Below are 21,429 nucleotides of genomic sequence, written 5' to 3'. Positions count from 1 at the left end.
TCATCACTAGTCATCACTCACCATATGTCTTCAGCAGTCTAAAGCTTTTCTTTTTTCTTTTTAATTTACTATTCGTGTCTTGGATTAACGTTAAATTGTCTCTTTATGACCTACAGGTTACAAATTCAGCCAATAATACTTGCATTAATATAGACTATTTACATCATTAGTCGCTTGTTTTCTCTCTCTATATGCTCTAGTACAACTCCGAATATCGTAAACTTATTAGAGATTGAAATATCTTATTGCTCTATTCATTTCAATTAATTATGTGAACCTATTTAATTGAATACAGAGTTTAAGAAAAAATTAGTAAGACTTTTAAAATATGTGATTTTAAACAAACCACAACAATTGTGTGAATATAATTCTTTTGATAGTTGTGGTCTTAAATATGTCATAGTATTTGTGTGACTCTAAAATCATCTTATTAAGGGTAAGTTTAAGTTAAATTATTTTTAAATTTATAAAAAAAATTACTATTTTTGGAACAGGCGAAAAAAGAAATAAATTGACATAAACTGGAGAAATATAATTATTTTAAGTTCAATGGGTATTTTGCATAAATTGCTCAATATTTTGAGCTTCTGCATAAACACGTTTACACAATTCAACAATTTCAAAATGAGCAATTTATGTAAAATACCCATTGAACTTAAAATAATTATCATTCTCGAAAACTATTTACAATATATGTCTATCTAGTTAAAACTAATTACCTAACTTAATTTAGCTTGATTTGGTTTGGCTTGAATCGGCTTGGCAATTAGCAATTTAGTAGCTTAGTCCTTTGGGTGCGTTAAAAAAAACTGAGTAGGGGAAAAGGGCATGAGTAGGGCGGGTAATTATTTTCCATGAGATGGGTATTTGCTAAACTTCCCCCCAAATAATAAGAGGTGAAACTTTTATCCATTTATTTTATCTTCAAAATTTAACGTAAAAACAATGCATAAAGCTTTGACGATACTGAGTTGCTTCTTTTCCTTTTTGTTTTCAAATAATTTCCTCTTTCGTTGGCTAACCACGCCTAGCTGACAGGCACTGATGAAAAAACCAGGATAAAGTAAAAAAGATCAAACGTTACATTTGGATCTGAAGCTAATAATAACGTAGAAAAAATATGTTCATTAAAACTCTTCGAGGACAGATATCTCAAACAGATAATGACTATTAACTAAGAGAATTTTGGTTGTTAAAAATAATTATACAATTATCGAAGGGACTATCGGTCGCTAGCCGAATTGACTTAATACATTGTTGTCATTCGAGACTTTTAACAACCGGATAACAAATTAGCGACATGTATAACGATCGAAAATTATGCCGTCGCTAAAGAACCTTTAACGACCAAATTGTAAACTGGTCGTTAACTTTTAACGTCGGAACTTTTAACGACCGATGACGATCGGATTTTTTCCGGTCGTTATCAATTTATAACGACCGGAATCGGACTTTTAAGGACTAGGCTAAAGTCCCATTTTCTTGTAGTGATACGTAACTCATGCTGTTTTTCTTTTCTTGGACGATTCTTAACTCGTGCTGTTGATTCTCCAATGTATATAGTAGCTATCAGACCTGTTGAATCAGATTCTCCCTCCTTAAAAAACAAGAATTGGCAAGGTCTGCAAAGAAATAAATGATCATATACGCAATAAAATATTGTTCCTTCTCTTTCGATTTAGATAACATATTTTGTTTATCGAGAATTAGTTTGATTAAACTTTAAAGTTAAATTAGATTAGTTCAACTCATAATTTTAAAATTTAAATTTAAATATTCAAAAACTATACGAAAAGTACTATAATTAAGTTGCAACTTTTCTCATGTCAATATGATAAAAAAATTATTTTAAAATATTGGTCAAACTTTACATAATTTGACTCTGGATATAAATGTATCATCCAAATTGAAAAGGGAAATAAGTAATAATGACGCATTTTAATTAAAAATCTATGAACCATTATTCGAACCTAAGCTTTTCTTGAAACACTTGTTGTTTGTGCGGTTTTGAAGAAAAGAAACAAAACGAAAAGTGAAAAAGAGAACTGAAAAGAATGTTTTTCATCATATCATCAGCTCACTTTAATTTCACTTTTAAAAAAAAGGAGTATTAAAATAATTTTAGAGGATGGTGCATGCCCAGCTGTTAATGAACTGCTATTTGCAAATACGCATAGCATAAAAATTCAGCATAAGGCGTTGCGGTTAGCAAAATTAGGAGGTTGGAAAAGTCTGAATACAAAGGAAAATTAGAAAGAATTAAAAAGTTAGAATAGTGTATAACTTTAGAACATTTAACACCCAATTCATATCCTTAATTATTCAAAATCCATTTCACTGGCCAACTTACTTAAAAATGCCCCACACATATAAGTAAATGGAACATATATCGTACAACTGTATTATATGTTAAGTTATTAAACATTGATTCATTGCTAAATTTGATTATTACTAATAAACGATCAATAATATCAAACATGAATCATTTCATCTGGCCTATACTTGTCTCTAAACTCAAAATTTTGATAAACTAATCAAGGATGGCATTTGATAAATCGTATTGTTGTAAGAACTTTACACTATATTTGTAAATATATAATTATAATATTGAATGTAACCTCAAAAGTCGATATGTCCGAGTGGTTAAGGAGACAGACTTGAAATCTGTTGGGCTTCGCCCGCGCAGGTTCGAACCCTGCTGTCGACGCATTTATTTTCTTTTACATTATCTTAAAGCTTTTAACGTGGTTAAATGAAAAGCCATTTTCAGGGAAAAATAACAACATGATTATCAGTCCCTTGGATTGAAGAGTTAAACCTTCATCAGAAAAGCAAAAGCAGAAGCGGATCAATGATTTAAGTTTTATAAGTTCAATCTTTAAGGTTTTTAGTATTAAATTCATTTTTTATTTTTTTTATAATTATGAGTTTATATTGCTATATATTATAATATTAATGATTGTTTACATATAAATTTATACTCCATATTAAAAATATTATTTTCAGTTGAACCGGTGCCGATACATTTCATCCGCCTCGATTCATGTCATGAGAAACATTCCACCATTATTTACACCCAAAAGTTCCTAAGTGACTTTCGATTGATAGATATTCTAAGTTTTAGTCATTGACAATTTTTGTATTTATTTAAATGAAAATAACTTTTGTACTTGTTTAGTTCACACGATCTACTCGGAGGTTTATATTGCTATATATTATAATATTAATGATTGTTTACATATAAATTTATACTCCATATCAAAAATATTATTTTCAGTTGAACCGGTGCCGATACATTTCATCCGCCTCGGTTCATGTCATGAGAAACATTCCACCATTATTTACACCCAAAAGTTCCTAAGTGACTTTCGATTGATAGATATTCTAAGTTTTAGTCATTGACAATTTTTGTATTTATTTTAAATGAAAATAACTTTTGTACTTGTTTAGTTCACACGATCTACTCGGAGGTATTTCACTAATAAAATATCACAAAGCAAACAAATAGAAAAAAACGGTTATAAAATAAAGACTATAAAGTAAAGACAAGTATAGAGAGAAATTGATATATTATTCAATTTCAAACTGATATACATAATGAACTGAAATCTCCTCTATTTATAGAAGAAAGGAAGTTCCTGTGTAAGATGCTATTAGGGGTGGCAAACGGGCGGATCGGGTCGGGTCGGATATGGGACGGATCAAAATGGGTAATGAAAAAATGGATAAATTATCCGACCCGACCCATATTTAATACAGATAAAAAACGGGTTAACCGGCGGATAATATGAGTAACCATATTATCCATGGATTCTTGAATATGATCACTTTTGGGAGAATTTCTAGTCTCCCAAACTTGAGGAACCCCCAATTTGAGGTTTTAGAAATGTAAAAGTTAAACTCATTAGTTATCCATTTTCTAAATGGATAATATGGTTCTTTATCCATATTTGACCTGTTTTTTAAAAGTTCATTATCCAACCCATTTTTAGTGGATAATATGGATGGTTAACTATTTTCTTTGAACCATTTTGTCACCCCTAGCCGCTAGTGCAAGCTGCTACTGCAAATTGCTATGTAAACTGCTACTGCAAACTGTTGTATAAGATGTTATTGTACCAGATATAGATAATCTTCTACCGAAGGTAATATTTATCCAGAATGGAGTACCGAAAAAATAAGTTTCTTCAGGAGACTTATTTCCAATAGAGTAATAAATAGATAAACATATTTACGGCGGAGTTCCATATGGATAAGCTTCTCCAAGAAGCTTATTTACAACAGAGTACTAAATGAACATCCATAATATAATATATTTATAACACTCCCCCTTTGATGTTCATTAAAAGATAATGTACTTCATTAAAACCTTACTAGGAAAAACCTTGTGGAAAAAAAAATTCTAGTGACGGAAAAAGAGTACACATATTTAGTAATACACATAACTAGTTGTCGCGTTAAAAACCTTATAAGGAAAACCCTATGGAAAAAACCTTAGTACGGAGAAAAGAGTATAACGCGTATTTTACTTCCCCTGATAAAAATTTTATTTTAAATATTTGAGTCTCCGCATTCCATTCTTGTATACCATCTTCTCAAAGTTGAAGTTGGCAAAGATTTAGTGAATACATCTGTCAGATTGTCACTTAAACGGATTTATTGCACATCAATGTCACCATTTTTCTGAAGATCATGTGTGTAGAATAATTTTGGTGAAATGTGCTTCGTTCTATCTTCTTTTATAAATCCTCCATTTAATTGGGCTATGCATGCAACATTGTCTTCGTATAAAATTGTGGATCTTTTATCACATTCCAAACCACATCTTTCTTGAATAAAATGAATCACTAATCTCAACCATACGCATTCCCTACTTGCTTCATGAATAGCTATTATCTCGACATGATTTAAAGAAGTAGCAACAATAGATTGATTTGTGGAGCGCCATGATATGACAATACCTCCATATGTAATCATGTACCCGATTTGAGATCGAGCTTTATGTAGATCAGATAAATAACATGCATCTGCATAACCAACAAGATCTGCACTACCTTTGTTAGAATAAAATATACCCATATCAAGAGTTTCCTTTAAATATCGCAATATATGCTTAATCTCGTTCCAATATCTCTGTGTAGGAGAAGAGCTATATCTTGCTAGTAAATTAACAGAAAATGCTATGTCAAACCTTGCAGCATTAGCAAGATTCATAAGTGCAACAATTGCACTAAGATAAGGTATTTTGGGACCAAGAAGTTCTTCTAGAGGTCAGAACAAATCCTTATTCACTTCAAGTGATTGAACAACCATTGGTGTACTCAATGGGTGTGCTTTGTCCATGTAAAAGTGTTTTAAGAGCCTTTCTGTATAGGCAGATTGATGGATAAAGATCATGTCTGCTAAATGTTCAATTTGCATACCAAGACAAAGTTTTGTCTTTCCAAGATCTTTCATTTCAAATTCTTTTTTAAGATATTCAATTGCATTTTGGAGATCTTTTGGAGTTTCAACAAGATTTATGTCATCAACATAAATTGCAAGTATAACAAATTCTAATGCCATTTTCTTTATAAAAATACATGGATAAATAATATCATTTGTGTAACCCTCTTTCAGCAAATATTCACTAAGGCGATTTTACTACATGCGCCCAGATTGCTTTAAACTGTACAAAGATCTTTGTAATCTGATTGAATATATTTTTCGAGATTTTGAATTTTCTTTAGGCATTTTAAATCCTTCATGTATTTTCATATAAATTTTATTATCAAGTGAACCGTACAGATAAGTTGTAACTACATCCATTAGATGCATTTCAAGCTTTTCATGTAGTGCTAAACTGATGAGATAACAAAATGTTATGGCATCCATAACAGGTAAATATGTTTCATCAAAATTACTCTAGGTCGTTGTGATAATTCTTGTGCAACAAAGAGAGCTTTGTATCTTTCAATTTTATTTTTATCATTTCTTTTTCGCACAAAAACCCATTTATGACCAATTTATTTTATACCAGCAGGTGTTTGGACTTCTGGTCCAAAGACCTCTCTTTTAGCAAGTGCGTTCAATTCTGATAGAATTGCCTCTTGCCATTTTGGCCAATCAGATATTTGTCAACATTCTTCAATAGATCGGGGTTCAAGATCCTCACTATCTTGCATAATATTAAGTGCAACATTATATGCAAAAATATTATCCACTGCTATTTCTGATCTATTTAAATTAATCCCATCACTAGTAGAACTTATTAAAGTTCCTCACTCACTTAAGTCTCGGGTTCATTGATTTCTTTAGGAATCTCAGAACTAATCAGATCTTGGGTCTCTCCAGGAGATCCCTTCATAGTATCGTTTTTATCATTTGTCGATTTTCTTTTTCGAGAATTTCGATCCTTAGAACCCAAAGTCCTACCACGCTTCAAGCGTGCTTTAGGTTCACTAGCTCTCATGATAGTAGATGGTCCTGTTGGGACATCAATTCGGATAGGCACATTCTCTGTAGAGATATGTGACTTAGTGATCCTTTTCAAATCAGTAAATGCGTCTGGCATTTGATTTGCTATATTTTATAAATTGATGATCTTCTGAACCTCCTGATTACATATACGGGTGTGTAGATCAAAATGAGATAATGATGAAACTTTTCACACAATTTATCTTTTGATTTTCTTTTTCTCCCCACCTAATTGTGGGAAATTTGTTTCATCAAACTGATAATCTGCAAATCGAGAAGTAAATAAATCTCATATCAATGGTTCAAGATAGCGAATATGTTTCAATTATTCGCTATCTTGAACCACACAATTTCTCTTTTGATTTTCATTTTCTCCCCACCTAATTGTGGGAAATTTGTTTTATCAAACCGATAATCTGCAAATCGAGAAGTAAATAAATCTCCTATCAATGGTTCAAGATAGCGAATAATAGAGGGTGATTCAAACCCAACATATATTCCTAGCCTTCTCTGTGGGCACATCTTACTGCGATGTGGTGGTGCTACTAGCATATTTATTTGGTTCATGACCAAAAAATAATTATGACGGAGAATATTTATTATAATGTGTCGGTCTGAGACGGATAAATGATGCTACATTCAAGATAGCATGGCCCCAAACAGTAGTGGACAATTTTGTTTTCATAAGTAGTGGTCTTGCTATCAATTACAGACGTTTAATAAATGACTTTGCAAGGCCATTTTGAGTATGAACATAAGCTACATGATGTTCAACTTTTATCCCAACTGATAGACAATAATCATCAAAAGCTTGAGATGAGTATTCTCCAGCATTATCAAGGCGAATAGCCTTTATAGGATAATTTGGGAATTGTGCCCTTAATCGAATTATTTGGTCTAATAGCTTTGCAAACGCCAGGTTGCGAGATGATAGTAGGCACATATGAGACCATCTTGAAGATGCATCTATTAGGACCATAAAGTATCTAAATAACCCACTTAGTGGGTGAATAGATACATATATATTCCTATATATATGTTCTAAAAAGGCAGGGGATTCAATGCCAACCTTCATTGGTGATGGACTAGTGATCATTTTTCCTTGATAACAAGCATCACAAGAAAATTCATCATTTGTAAGAATTTTTAGGTTCTTTAATGGATTCCCACTTGAATTTTCAGTGATTCGTCTCATCATTATTGATCCAAGATGGGCCAAACGGCCATGCCAAAACACAAAAATATTTGAATCAGTAAACTTCTGGTTTACGATAGAGTGTGCTTCAACTGTACTAATCTTTGAATAGTATACGCGAGAAGATAAAGTTGGTAACTTTTCTACAATGCACTTCTGGCTAGAAACATTCTTTGTAATACAAAGATAATCCACATTCATTTCATCTATCGTCTCAACATGATACCCATTTCGGCGGATATGTATAAATCTCAACATGTTTCTTTGAGATTTGAAGGAGAATAATGCATTGTCTATAATAACTTTTGTTCCTTTAGACAGAAATATAGTGGCTCTTTCAGAGCCTTCAATCAAACTTATATTACTAGAAATTGTTGAACCATTTGCTTTTTCCTTATGCAAATAAGAAAAATATTTCTGATCTTTGAATATGGCATGAGTTGTTCCACTATAAATTATACAAATATCTTCATAATTAATTGGTCTTTGATCCAAACATAATTTGAGGATTATCCATATTCTTCAAAATGATATATACAAAAAACATATGATAGTAAATATCATTATTAATGCACAACTTTTATTTATGTACAACAATTACATAACCATACTATCTACTACAATCAACAAAAATTAAAATATTTACATTTCTTCATATTCATCACCGATCGCATGACTTGTTTCTCCACCCGGGAGTGCAAAGTAGTCAGCTACATTCAAATGCATCAAGTCTAAATTATCTTCAGAAATAAAATTTGTTTCAATATTTTTCTCTGTCTTCTTTAGGGAGGCTTGATAAAACTCAACTAGGTGCTTTGGCGTACGACAAGTACGTGACCAGTTCCCTTTTCCTCCACATCTATAGCAAGCATTTTCTACATATGTTACTTACACCGCTTCATGCTTTTATTCCTTCCTTTTACACTGCTGGTGGTGATGAGGGTTCTTTGGTGTATTATTATTACCATGATTAGAATTTCTTTCCCGACTACGGCCATAACCACGACTGGGGCCACGACCTCTTCCACGCTTAGCTTGGTGAAAGTTCGTCTCATTTACTTTAGGGAATGGATAAGAACCAGTAGGTCGACTTTCATGATTTTTCATTAATAGCCCATTATGTTGCTCGGCTATAAGAAAATGTGAGATAAGTTCAGAATATATTTTGAATCCCATCTCTCGATATTGCTGCTGCAGGAGCATATTTGAGGCATGAAAAGTGGTGAAAGTTTTCTCCAACATATCATGATCAGTAATATTATCACCACATAATTTTAATTGGGAAATAATTCTGAACATAGCATAATTATACTCACTGATAGATTTAAAATTTTATAGCCTTAGATGAGTCCAGTTATAACGTTCCTGTGGAAGAACGACCATCTTCAGGTGGTCATATCTATCTTTCAAATTATTCCACAGTATGACTGGATCTTTAACAGTGAGATATTTCATTTTCAAGCCTTCATCAAGGTGATGACGTAGGAATATCATTGCTTTGGCACAGTCTTGGTTTGATGCTTGATTTTTGTCCTTGATGGTGTCTGCGAGACCTATCGCATCAAGATGAATTTCAGCATCAACCACCCAAGACATGTAGCTTTTTGCCCGATATATCCAGGGCTACAAATTCAAGTTTAGAAAGATTTAACATTATTTAGAAAAACAAAGTTCGTACCTATGATACTTTCAAAGTATTTGCTCGAGATGACAGAGTCTCGTGCTGATATCGTGTTATAAAATAAAGACTGTAATGTAAAGACAAGTATAGAGAGAAACTGATATATTATTCAATTTCAAACTGATGTACATCATGAACTGCAAATATCCTATATTTATAGAAGAAAAGAACATGTTGTGTAATCTGCTACTGCAAGCTGTTGTGTAAGGTGATATTGTACCATATATAAATAATATTCTAACAGGGGTAATATTTATCCATAACGGAGTATCGAAAGGATAATCCCATTGTACTAGATATAGATAATCTTTTATCGGGGATAATATTTATCTATAACGGAGTACCGAAATGATAAGCTTCTTTACGAGGCTTATTTCCAATAGGGTAATAAACAGATAAAAATATTTATGGCGGAGTCCCATATGGATAAGTTTTCTTAGGAAGCTTATTTACAACAGAGTACTAAATGAACATCCATAATATAATTTATTTATAACAAAACTAACTTTCAGTAATATTTTTTATTTTATTTTACTTAACTAAAATTAATATTGGGATTTATGGTTGTTTACCCGAAAAACGGATAGAGTTGAATTTGTACGTAGTTCTAAGAATACATGGTATAACTTAACACAAAATTGTAAAGATAAATAAAAATTATCAAATACAGATTGTAAAGAATGGAAGATACACAAGGTTGGAAAGAAGATGATTTAAGGACTAAGCAAGATGAATCAATCTATGAAGCCAAAAAGAATAATCCTTCGATATAAGAGTGTATGATATCTCAGTTACAATGTATGCCAAAACTTGGTACTTACAGAAATAATAACCATCCCCTTTATAGTAGAGGGGTCTTACTTTAAATATAATTAAAAATATATAGTGGGAGATCCATGATAAATCAACTTTTTCATAATTCCTGCCAAGATTCTCTCCTCTAGTGGGATTGCAACGGCTCTTGTCTATGAGCTCGATATTGATTCGAGCTCTCGGTCTTGACTCGAGCTCGATTCTGACTCGGATCCCTGTATTGATTCGGGGTCAGTGTTGGTTGGTCTCTGCCTCATAAGCTCGATAATCTTCACTTTGCATCATAGTTCGACTTGGATTCGAGCTCGATAATGACATCGAGCTCGACATTGATCGGTCCCTTGGGCTCGAAGCTTGGTGATCTGACTTCGGAGCTCGACCTGATACTATGAAGACGCTTCTCCGATCCAATGTATTACCATTTAAACCAGTTCATACGAAGGACTAGCCGGTTTTTACCGTATACAGATAGTCCCATTGTTTCTCAGGAAGGATGTAGCGAGAAACGACATGATTTCACAACGGCTCGATTAGATATAAGTTGACGTTCATATTGGGCTCGATCATGATGCACATGATAGTTGTCCCATCGGTTTAGTTTTTCAAGGCATTTAATGTGTGTCAAACGATGGTCGGCCATTATCGAAATTGAACCGCCATTGCTATACCTATAAATAACCCTTTTTCACTTTTAATTACTTTTACATCTTCAAACTCTAAGTTTTCTAACTTCTTTCTCATACTTTCTAAATTCACTCACAAATCTGTGATTCTTCTCTGCAAAAACCTTTCTTCAAAAATACCAAATCTTTGTCACCTCATTCAATTCTTGATCTTTAAATCCAAATAATGGAGAAAAAATCAAAAACCACTCCTCAGAAAGAAAAAGCTTCTTCTTCACAGCCTGCCTCCGACAAAACACTGATGGAGCCACGACCTGAGGAATGCGTTCCTGGGGCGTGTGTTCTTATGTCTGATTTTAAGGTCGACAAAGGCTCGTCGGTTCCCGGCTGATGTGAGCCTGTCTCAAGGTATATGTATTCGATAACCGAGAGGCACCTCGAAATGGTAAAGAAAGATTGGAATTGGGAGAACAAAGAAATAGTAATCCCGTCTTCTGAAGAAGATATCACCACTTACGTGAAATGGTTTTTAAGTGTGTATACTTACTCTTTCACGTTACGTCCCCTTGACCCTGTTATTATTGACTTCTTCCGTCAATACCAAATAACCCTAGGTCAGATCCATCCTTCCTTTTGGAGGAACGTTATTTTGATCCGTTACTTCGTGAACAAAATCGAGGTGATGCCTTTCACCCTCGACTATCTCATCCGATTGTACTATCCTCGTCTCTTTCGAGGCAGGTTAATAAAACTTTAGCGTCGGGCTACCAAGGTTCTGTTGTCGAGTATAGATGAGGATAGGGATCGAGGCTGGATGGGCAGGTTCATTCGAGTAAAGACTTCAGGCCTGATTTCGACTGAAAAGATGCCCTTTCCCGAGGAGCGGAACATGAAGCGTAAGTGCAATTCTACTGTTATCTCCTACTGTTTTGCCTCTTAATTTCTTTTCTCATCGATATCCTCCTTCTTGTGATGTAGCGGTTCCCTGGATGCCTGATGCAGTCCCCGATCTCAAGAATTGGGTACGGGATCTAGCTTCAACCTCCACACATGTCGAGCGTTTATGGCGTGATTTGTCCAAGGGCCGATGGGAGGCCAAATATCATGGTGAGCCTCTTTCTTGTATCTTTGGTAGTTCGAACGAGATGCTTTCTATATGCTTAAATCAATTTTCCCGTATGTAGGTGTGGGCAAAGATGCGGTTTTGAGGCCCTCATCCGTTGAGGAAGAGGCTTCAGCCTCTGATCCAAAGCCGGTGAAAGATAATAAGAGAAAAATGGTCTATGCTTTCGAAGACCCAAAACTGAAGACGAGGCTGGCTCGTAAGTCGAGGAAGAATACCATCCCTTTAACCATGGAATCATTTCTGCGTCTAAGGGATGAAGACGAGGAAGAAGAAGAAAATGATGAGTCTGTGCTGGTGGCCCGAACGAAGAAAACCGTCGATGCCCCTAAGGAAGCCGCGTCGATGGTGATATATAAAGCTCTTCCTCGGGCTGAGAAGATATCCGAGGAAGGTTCAGTCAAAGTCCCCAAACCGTTAGAGATCGAGGATGCTTCCTACCGAAGTCAACAATCGGGGGGTATATCAAAAGCGACCGATCCTGAAGCTCTCAAAACTGAGGAGAACGCCCCAAGCGAGTCGCTTGTGGCAATAGTAATCGGGGACTCGCCTAATCTCCCTGTTTTTTCCGAAGGGGCGATTTGTGATGTCCAAGCTTTAGGGGCCCATGAGATAAACCGATCACATAAAGGGGAGGACCCCTTCTGTGATTTGTTTACTGGTGTCGAGGACGTTGTTGGCCCCAGTGATGTTTCAGGACTTTTTTGTGAAGTGCAACAAGCTCTAAATGGGGTAAGCTCTAACTCCCTTCGTAGATACCACTTTCATGTTCGCTATTCTATTATAACTTCTTTTCTTCTTTCTTCGTAGGACGCAACAGCTCATTGAGAAGTATGTTATCGGTCTCGAGACGAGCTGCGTCGATACGAGGCCGACCTTCAAGGGGTCATGGGGGAGAGGAACGCCCTCAGACTCCTTTCCGATCAAAGAGAAGAAGAGATCAAAGGCCTTCGAGCTGAGCTGGCCAAGGCTCATCAAGACCAGACCGAGCAGGTAATTATAATAGTAAGAACTCATGAGTTTGATTCAGGATCAGAGGCTAATATTTCGATCTTAGAGCTGCAGCAGAAACTCGAGACGATCGGGCAACTTTGTGAAGAAGTTGATATAATAAGGGCGGAGACCATGGGATGGAAATATGGCATGGACCGTCTTACTTCAGAAAAGGAGATTGTTCGGGCCCAATTGTCATCGACTGTAAGCTAACTTCAAGGCATGAAGGAGAAGAGCTCGGTTCAAGCAAGAAGAATTGAGGAACTTGAGGCTCAGTTGGCCTTCGAACTTGCCAAGGCCAAATCTGATGCTGAAAAGGCAAAGGCCTATGCGGATGCATTAGTGGCCGTCTATCGAACGGATGCTGAAGCTGCTCAGGTACAAGAAAGAGAGGCAGCCGAGTCTGCCACTACTCGAGCATATTGGGTTGCCGAACTTGCTAAATGCCGATCTTAGAGGGAGATCCTCGAAGAGGTCCATGCTCGAGGCTTCAATCTTATTGAAGAGATAAAAAGAGCAAAAGAGCTTGAAGCCGATGCTGAAGCCTTGGCTTCCGATGATGATGATGGCAATGATGGGAGCAAGAGTGGGTCCGAGAGCGGGGAGGAGCCCGATGAAGAATAGACTGCCCCCGTAGATAACCAAGAAACGTAGCCCTTAGTTTTCATTTTGTTTTGTGTAGTGTCCTGTTCGGATATTTTAAACATTCTTGTATATATAAAGATCTTTTCTTTTCCTGATTCACCTCCGTTTTATTCTCTGCCTTGCGAAGATTTTGTTTTATTCATGCCTTATGAAGGTTTTCATAAGGTTTTAGGCAATTTGATCGAATTTGGATCTTATAGCCTTCATAACCGAGTGAGTGTTTGCTCAAAACTCGAAATAAGGTAGCCCATAGGCTTAGTAGTCGAGTTGAGTGATTGTTTGAACTTGAAGTAATGTAGCCCTTAGACTTGATGATCGAGTGAGAGTTTTGCTCGAACTTGAAATAAGAGTAGCCCGTAGTCTTAGTAGTCGAGTGAGTGATTCGAACTCGAGGTAATGTAGCCCGTAGGTTTATTAGTCGAGTGAGTGATTCGAACTCGAAGTAATGTAGACCGTAGGCTTAATGGTCAAGTGAGAGTTTGCTCAAATGCAAAATAAGAGTAGCCCATAGGCTTAGTAGTAGAGTGAGTGATTCGAACTCGATGTAATGTAGCCCGTAGTCTTATTAGTTGAGTGAGTGGTTCGAACTCGAAATAAGAGTAGCCTGTAGACTTAGTAGTCGAGTGAGTGATTCGAACTCGAGGTAATGTAGCCCGTAGGCTTATTAGTCGAGTGAGTGGTTCGAACTCGAAATAAGAATAGCCCCTAGACTTAGTAGTCGAGTGAGTGTTTGCTTGAACTCGAAGTGATGTAGCCCGTAGGCTTAATGATCGAGTGAGTGATTCGAACTCGAAGTAATGCAGCCCGTAGGCTTAATAATCGAGTGAGTGATTCGAACTCGAAGTAATGTAGCCCGTAGGATTAATGGTCGAGTGAGTGTTTGCTCGAACTCGAAATAAGAGTAGCTCGTAGGCTTAGTAGTCGAGTGAGTGCTTGATCGAACTCGAAGTGATGTAGCCCGTAGGCTTATTAGTCGAGTGAGTGATTCGAACTCGAAGTAATGTAGCCCGTAGGCTTAATGGTCGAGTGAGTGATTGCTCGAACTCGAAATAAGAGTAGCACATAGTCTTAATGGTCGAGTGAGTGATTTCTCGAACTCGATATAAGAGTAGCCCGTATGCTTAGTAGTATAGTGAGTGATTCGAACTCGAAGTAATGTAGCTCGTAGGCTTAATGATCGAGTGAGTGATTCGAACTCAAAGTAATATAGCCCGTAGGCTTAATGGTAGTGAGTGATTGCTCGAACTCAAAGTAAGATAGCCCTTAGGCTTAATATTCGAGTGAGTGATTGCTAGAACTCGAAGTATTGTAGCCCGTAGACTTTATTGTGTAAGTTTTTTCAAAACTCCTTCGGTAGTGGTCAGTCCTTAAGCCTATTTGAATCATGAAGCAGAATGAAAATTTTCAAAATATGAGTTATCGGTAAAGAGGTCGTTATACATATGTTCGTATTTTGTGCCAGGGCTCGAGCAAAACAATGCGGGCATGGTTTATTTTGACCATTTGGCCCTTAAACGTTTTCCCTATCGATACCCTGTTTGATATGACTTTGGTACGAAATAACTTTCTTGTATCGAACTCGATTTATTCGATGGTAAAGATCCCCATTATTCGAGGTTGATTGTAAAGAAGCCTTGGATACTATTGAAATGTCCTCAGGTAGTACATAGTTGTTGTCTCGTTAAAACCCTTGCCGAAAAAATCCGGTTGGGACAAAAACCAATCTAAGGGAAAAAGAGTGCAACACGTACTTTAAAACCTGAGGTCTCGATGTTTTTGGTTGAACTCCTGCAATGCGTTAGTATCCAATAAATATAGACGAAAGAAGGGAGAAAATCGTACCTTAACAATAATATCGTTTGAGGTGTGACACGTTCCAATTTCTTGGTAGTTGTTCGCCATTTATAATACCGAGTTTGTAGGATCCTTTATCGACGTTTTCGAGTACTTGATACGGTCCTTCCCAGTTCATTCGTTTGGATTTCGGGTATTGAGGGTGACTTTCCTTAGCACTATGTCCCCGATTTTAAAATGGCGAAGCTTGGTTCTTCGATTATAGTATCTTTCGATCCGCTGCTTTTGGGCGGCCAATCGGACGAGAGTGGTTTCTCGTTTTTCATCCAATAATTTGAGGCTAGTATTCATAGCCTCGTGATTTGACTCTTCTGTTGTATATCGGAACCTGGAACTGGGTTCTCCAACTTCGACTGGAATCAAGGCTTCGGAGCCATATATTAAGGAGAATGGGGTTTCCCCCGTACTGGATTTTGATGTTGTTCGATATGCCCAAAGAACTTCGGGTAGGATGTCTCTCCATTTCCCCTTAGCGTTGTTCAACCTTTTCTTTAGATTTTGAATGATTGTTTTGTTCGTCGATTCAGCCTGTTCGTTCCCACTAGGGTGATACGGTGTTGATAATATCCATTTTATCTTATGGTCTTCGAGGAATTTTGTCACTTTGCTGCCGGTAAATTATTTTCCATTGTCACACACTATTTCGGCGGCTATCCCAAATCTGCATACGATATGATCCCAGATGAAGTCTATAACCTCTTTCTCTCTAACTTTTTCGAACGCATGTGCTTCAACCCATTTAGCGAAATAGTCAGTCATAAATAAGATGAATTTAGCTTTACTTGGGGCTGATGGCAGAGGGCCGACGATATCCATACCCCATTTCATGAATGGCCATGGGGATAGGACTGAGTGAAGTTGCTCTCCGGGCAAATGGATCATCAGTGCAAACCTTTGACATTTGTCACATTTTCGAACAAACTCATTTGTATATTTGTCCATATCGATCCAATAATATCCTGCTCTGATTATTTTTCGGACTAATGAATCGGTACCGGAATGATTTCTACAAGTGCCCTCGTGAATCTCACGTAGGACGTAATCGGTGTCCCCTGGTCCTAAACATACTGCCAATGGTACATCGAATGTCCTTCAGTATAATGTTCCATCTGCAGTCAATATGAACCGAGCAACTTTGGTTCGTAGGGCCCTCAGAGTTTTAGGGTCTGATGGGAGCTTTCCGTTCTTCAAGTATTCAATATACTTATTCCTCCAATCCCAGGTTAAGCTTGTAGAGTTAATCTCGGCGTGACCTTCCTCGATCACAGATATCGAGAGTTGAACGATAGTCCTCGAGCTGATCTCATCTTCCCCGACCGATGATCCCAAATTTGCAAGTGCATCGGCCTCACTGTTTTGTTCTCGAGGTACATGCTGTAAGGTCCATTCTTTGAAACAATGCAAAGTTACCTGCAGTTTGTCCAAATACCTTTGCATTCTATCTTCTTGAACTTCGAAAGTTTTGTTTACTTGATTTACCACCAGCAAAGGGTCACACTTAGCTTCAATGACTTCTGCTCCCAAGCTTTTAGCTAGCTCGAGACCTGCAATCATGGCCTCATACTCGGCCTCATTGTTAGTTAACCTAGTAGTTTTGATAGATTGTCTAATAGTGTTGCCCGTGGGCGGCTTTAAAACTATGCCTAACCCAGACCCCTTCACGTTCGAAGCCATGTTCATGAAAAGGGTCCATACCCTCGATGATGTACCCGATTTCAATAAGAGTTGTTTTTAAATTTTGGGTACGAGGGTCGGCGTGAAATCGGCCACGAAGTCCGCTAAAATTTGAGACTTGATGGTCATACGAGGTTGATATTCGATATCGTACCCATTGAGTTCGACGACCCATTTGGCCAATCGACCTGATAGTTCGGGCTTGTGCAAAATATTTCGAAACGGGTAAGTGGTTAATACGCATATGGGGTGACATTGAAAGTGCGGTCTTAACTTTCTAGAGGCGCTTATCAGTACAAGTGTCAATTTTTTTAGGTTTGGATATCTAGTTTTTGTTTCTCCTAAGGTTCGACTTACATAATAAACGGAAAATTGCGTACCTTGCTCTTCTCGAACTAGGACACCACTTACCGCGATTTCCCATACTGTCAAGTACAAGCAAAGTTTTTTGTCTATTTTTGGAGTATGAAGCAGTGGTAGGCTTGATAGATAATTCTTTAATTCCTCTAATGCCTGTTGGCATTCCGGGGTCCAAGCAAAATCGTTCTTCTTTTTTAGTAGAGAGAAAAATCTGTGACTTCGATCTGACGACCTTGAAATGAATCGGCCTAAGGCAACAATCCGTCTCGTTAGCCTCTGTATGGCTTTTACACTGTCCACGATGGCGATGTCTTCGATTGCCTTGATTTTATCGGGGTTAATCTCGATCCCCCGATTTGATACCATAAAGCCGAGGAACTTGCCCGAACCGACCCCGAAAGCATATTTCTCGGGGTTGAGTTTCATGTTGTATTTCCTTAAAATTTCGAATGTTTCCTGCAAATGAGCCAAATGGTCCTCTGCGCGCAGGGACTTAACTAGCGTTTCATCAATATAAACCTCCATTGATTTACCTATTTGTTCCTCGAATATTTTATTTACTAGGCATTGGTAAGTAGCTCCTGCATTTTTTTAGCCCGAAGAGCATCACATTATAACAATATGTTCCATACTTGGTGACAAATGAAGTGTTTTTCTGGTCTTTCAGGTTCATTTGGATTTGATTATACATGGAATAGGCATCGAAAAATGTAAGTACCTCGTGGCCGTCCGTGGCATCGATCATGCGATCGATGTTGGGTAGCAGAAAAGAATCTTTATGGCATGCCTTGTTTAAATCCTTATAATCTACACACATTCTAAGTTTGTTCCCCTTTTTTAGGGACTACAACTACATTGGCTAACCATTCGGGATATTTCACCTCCCGAATGGACCCTATTTTGAGAAGTTTAGTTACCTCGTCCTTTATGAATGCGTGTTTTACCTCGTACTGGGGTCTTCTTTTCTGCTTCACCAGTTTGAACCTAGGGTCCTGTTTTAGCCGATGCGTCATTATATCTGGTGGGATCCCTGTTATATCTAAATGGGACCAAGAAAAACAATCTATGTTATCGATAATAAATTGAATAATCCTTTTCCTGAGTTTGGGGGTTAATCTCGTTCCCAGGTATACCTTTCGTTCGGGCAAACACTCGATTAGTATGACTTGCTCCAATTCTTCAATCATTGATTGGGTTGCGTCGGAATCATCAGGAATCACGCAGGATCAATGGATCCTTTGATCATCATCTTCACCGATCTTCTGATTTTTTGGTTGGGTTAAAGCTGATGTTTGTGATTGCTATTTGGCATCTCGTTCCCCTTTTGAGTCCGATCCTTTTATTGACGAAGGTGAGGATATCAGATTCGCTTCCTCGACGGCAAACATTTCTCTTGCGGCCGCTTGTTCTCCGTACACTGTTTTGACTCCCCTCGATGTTGGGAATGTAAGAACCTGGTGTAGGGTCAAAGGTACAACTCTCATGTTGTGGATCCATGGCCTTCCAAAAAGGGCGTTGTACCTCATGTATCCTTTGATTACATGGAACTTCGTTTCCTAGATAGTCCTGGCCACATTTATCGGTAGAATTATCTCGCCTTTGGTGGTTTCACATGCCATATTGAATCCGTTTAGAACTAGGGTTGCAGGTACGACCTGGTCCTGTAGACCGAGTTGTTCTACAACCTTCGATCTAATGATGTTGGCCGAGCTACCTGGATCAATTAACACACGCTTAACTTTAGTTTTATTCATAAGTACGGATATTACTAGTGCATCGTTATGAGGTTGTATGACTCCTTCTGTATCTTCATCATTGAAGGACAAAGTTTCTCTGGGTGTGTAATCCTGAGTTCAAGGTCATTTTTCTCTCATAATCGATATCTTAGTGCGTTTAAGCACCGGCCCTTGAGGGGTGTCGACACCGCCGATGATCATGTGGATGACGTGTTGTGGTTCTTCTTGTTCGTTGTGTTTGCCGAAATTCCTGTTTTTGAATGGTTCTTCGCCCTATCGCTTAAAAATTCTCGAAGGTGCCCTTTATTGAATAACTAGGCTACTTCCTCTCTTAGTTGCCTGCAATCTTCCGTTTTGTGGCCATGAGTGACATGATATTTGCATATTTGATTGGGATTCCTCTAGGCAGGATCGGTCTGCATGGTCGAGGCCATTTAGTGTCTTTGATACGTCTGATATCGGACACGATGGTGGATGCATCAATACTGAAGTTATACTCCGATAACCGTGGTGCTTCCTTAGATCTGGTAGGCCTGTCGAACCCACTTCTGTTCATCAGCCCCCGAGACCCTTGACCTCGATCACTTCTTTTATTGCTTTGTCCGAGGTTACGTCTTGATTCATTGATTCTGTGGTTTCTACTATACGGTCGGTATCGGTCCCTGATCGGACCTTGTTCTCGATTGATATCCCTTCGAGCAGCGGGTACAACCCCCAACTGATCATCTTTGACTCTAATTTTTGATTGGTACCGATTGTGCATGTCGGCCCAAGTGATAACTGTGTACTCGATCAGGTTATGCTTCAACCGTCGTGAAGCCATCGAACTTAGTTTGTTCAAACCTTGAGTGAAAGCCTGAACAACCCAATCGTCTGTGACTGGTGGAAGATCCATTCGTTCCATTTTAAAACGAGATACGAACTCCCTTAGCATCTCGTTATCCTTTTGTCTTACCTTGAACATGTCCGACTTCCTGGTCCTGACTTTTATGGCTTCGGCGTGTGCTTTTACAAAGGAATTTGCAAGCATAGCGAAAGAATCGATAGAATTAGATGGCAAATTATGATACCATATAATTGCTCCATTTGATAGGGTTTCACCGAATTTCTTCAATAATATGGATTCGATCTCATCATCCTCTCGATCGTTTCCTTCGATGGCACATGTGTATGAGGGGACATATTCGTTGGGGTCGGTAGTTCCGTTATATTTAGGAATCTCGGGCATGCGGAACTTCTTTGGGATCGGTTTAGGAGCCGCACTTGGGGGGAAAGGCTTTTGTATGAATTTTTTGGAATCTAAGCCCTTCAATATTGGTGGTGCCCCCAGGATCTGATCAACCCTGGAGTTGTATGTTTTCACCTTTTTATCGTTTGCTTCGATCCTCTTTTCTCCCGATTCTATTCGTTTTGTCAGTTCTTCGAACATCTTAGCAATTTCGGGATTAGTCCCCGACTCCTGCTCACTCGATTGTATTATAGCTGGTTCCGTTGCATGGGCGATTTCTCGGAGTTGACTGGGCTCCGGCCTGCTCGGTATCTGGGTTTGACTCTGCAACTGAGCTATCGCTGCCTGTTGAGCTTGCAACATTTCGAAAAGCATACGCAAGCTGACGCTGTTTTCCTCGACGTTATGGGTATCTCGAGCTGCAGATCGGGTGCCACCATGTATGTTATTTTCAGGTTCAGAATGCAGGTTCGCCTCAATGGCCACATGCGAATTGATGTCTATCGGCACTTCGATTTGAGCTCCAACGGCGTTGATAAGCGGCCTTTCGGTACTGGGTGTCAAATTGTTGTTCTCATCTTGAAGACCAACTTCGTTGTCGATAGGTAAGACCATTTAATTGATAGTTTAGTCGTTGCTAATCCGAAATCAAAGACACTTCCGGAAACAAGCGCAAAACGGCGTATTTTTGCAGATTCGTATCAAATAACCACTGTTATCCTTAGCCCCACGGTGAGCGTCAAACTCTTTATCCGAAAAACGGATAGAGTTAAATTTATACGTAGTTCTAAGGATACATGGTATAACTTAACACAAATCGTAAGGATAATTAGAAATTATCAAATACGGATTGTGAAGAATGGAAGATACACAAGGTTAGAAAGAAGATTATTGAAGGACTAAGCAAGATGAATCAATCTATGAAGCCAAAAAGAATAATCCTTCGATATAGGAGTGTATGATATCTCAGTTACAATGTATGCCAAAACTTGGTGCTTACAGAAATAATAACCATCCCCTTTATAGTAGAAGGGTCTTACTTTAAATA

The 21,429-nt window shown here is 37.8% G+C and overlaps 1 non-coding gene across 1 annotated transcript; it reads left to right on the top strand.

Moving 5' to 3' along the window:
- Positions 1-2,625: 2,625 nt before the first annotated feature.
- Positions 2,626-2,707, top strand: TRNAS-UGA (transfer RNA serine (anticodon UGA)). Its single transcript has one exon. It is a non-coding gene; the product is annotated as a tRNA-Ser (tRNA).
- Positions 2,708-21,429: the final 18,722 nt, after the last annotated feature.

Source organism: Nicotiana tabacum, chromosome 14 (genome assembly GCF_000715075.1).
Source record: "Nicotiana tabacum cultivar K326 chromosome 14, ASM71507v2, whole genome shotgun sequence".
NCBI lineage: Eukaryota > Viridiplantae > Streptophyta > Magnoliopsida > Solanales > Solanaceae > Nicotiana > Nicotiana tabacum.
The sequence above is the reverse complement of the archived record's forward strand: the minus strand, read 5'-3'. Positions and strand labels throughout refer to the sequence as shown.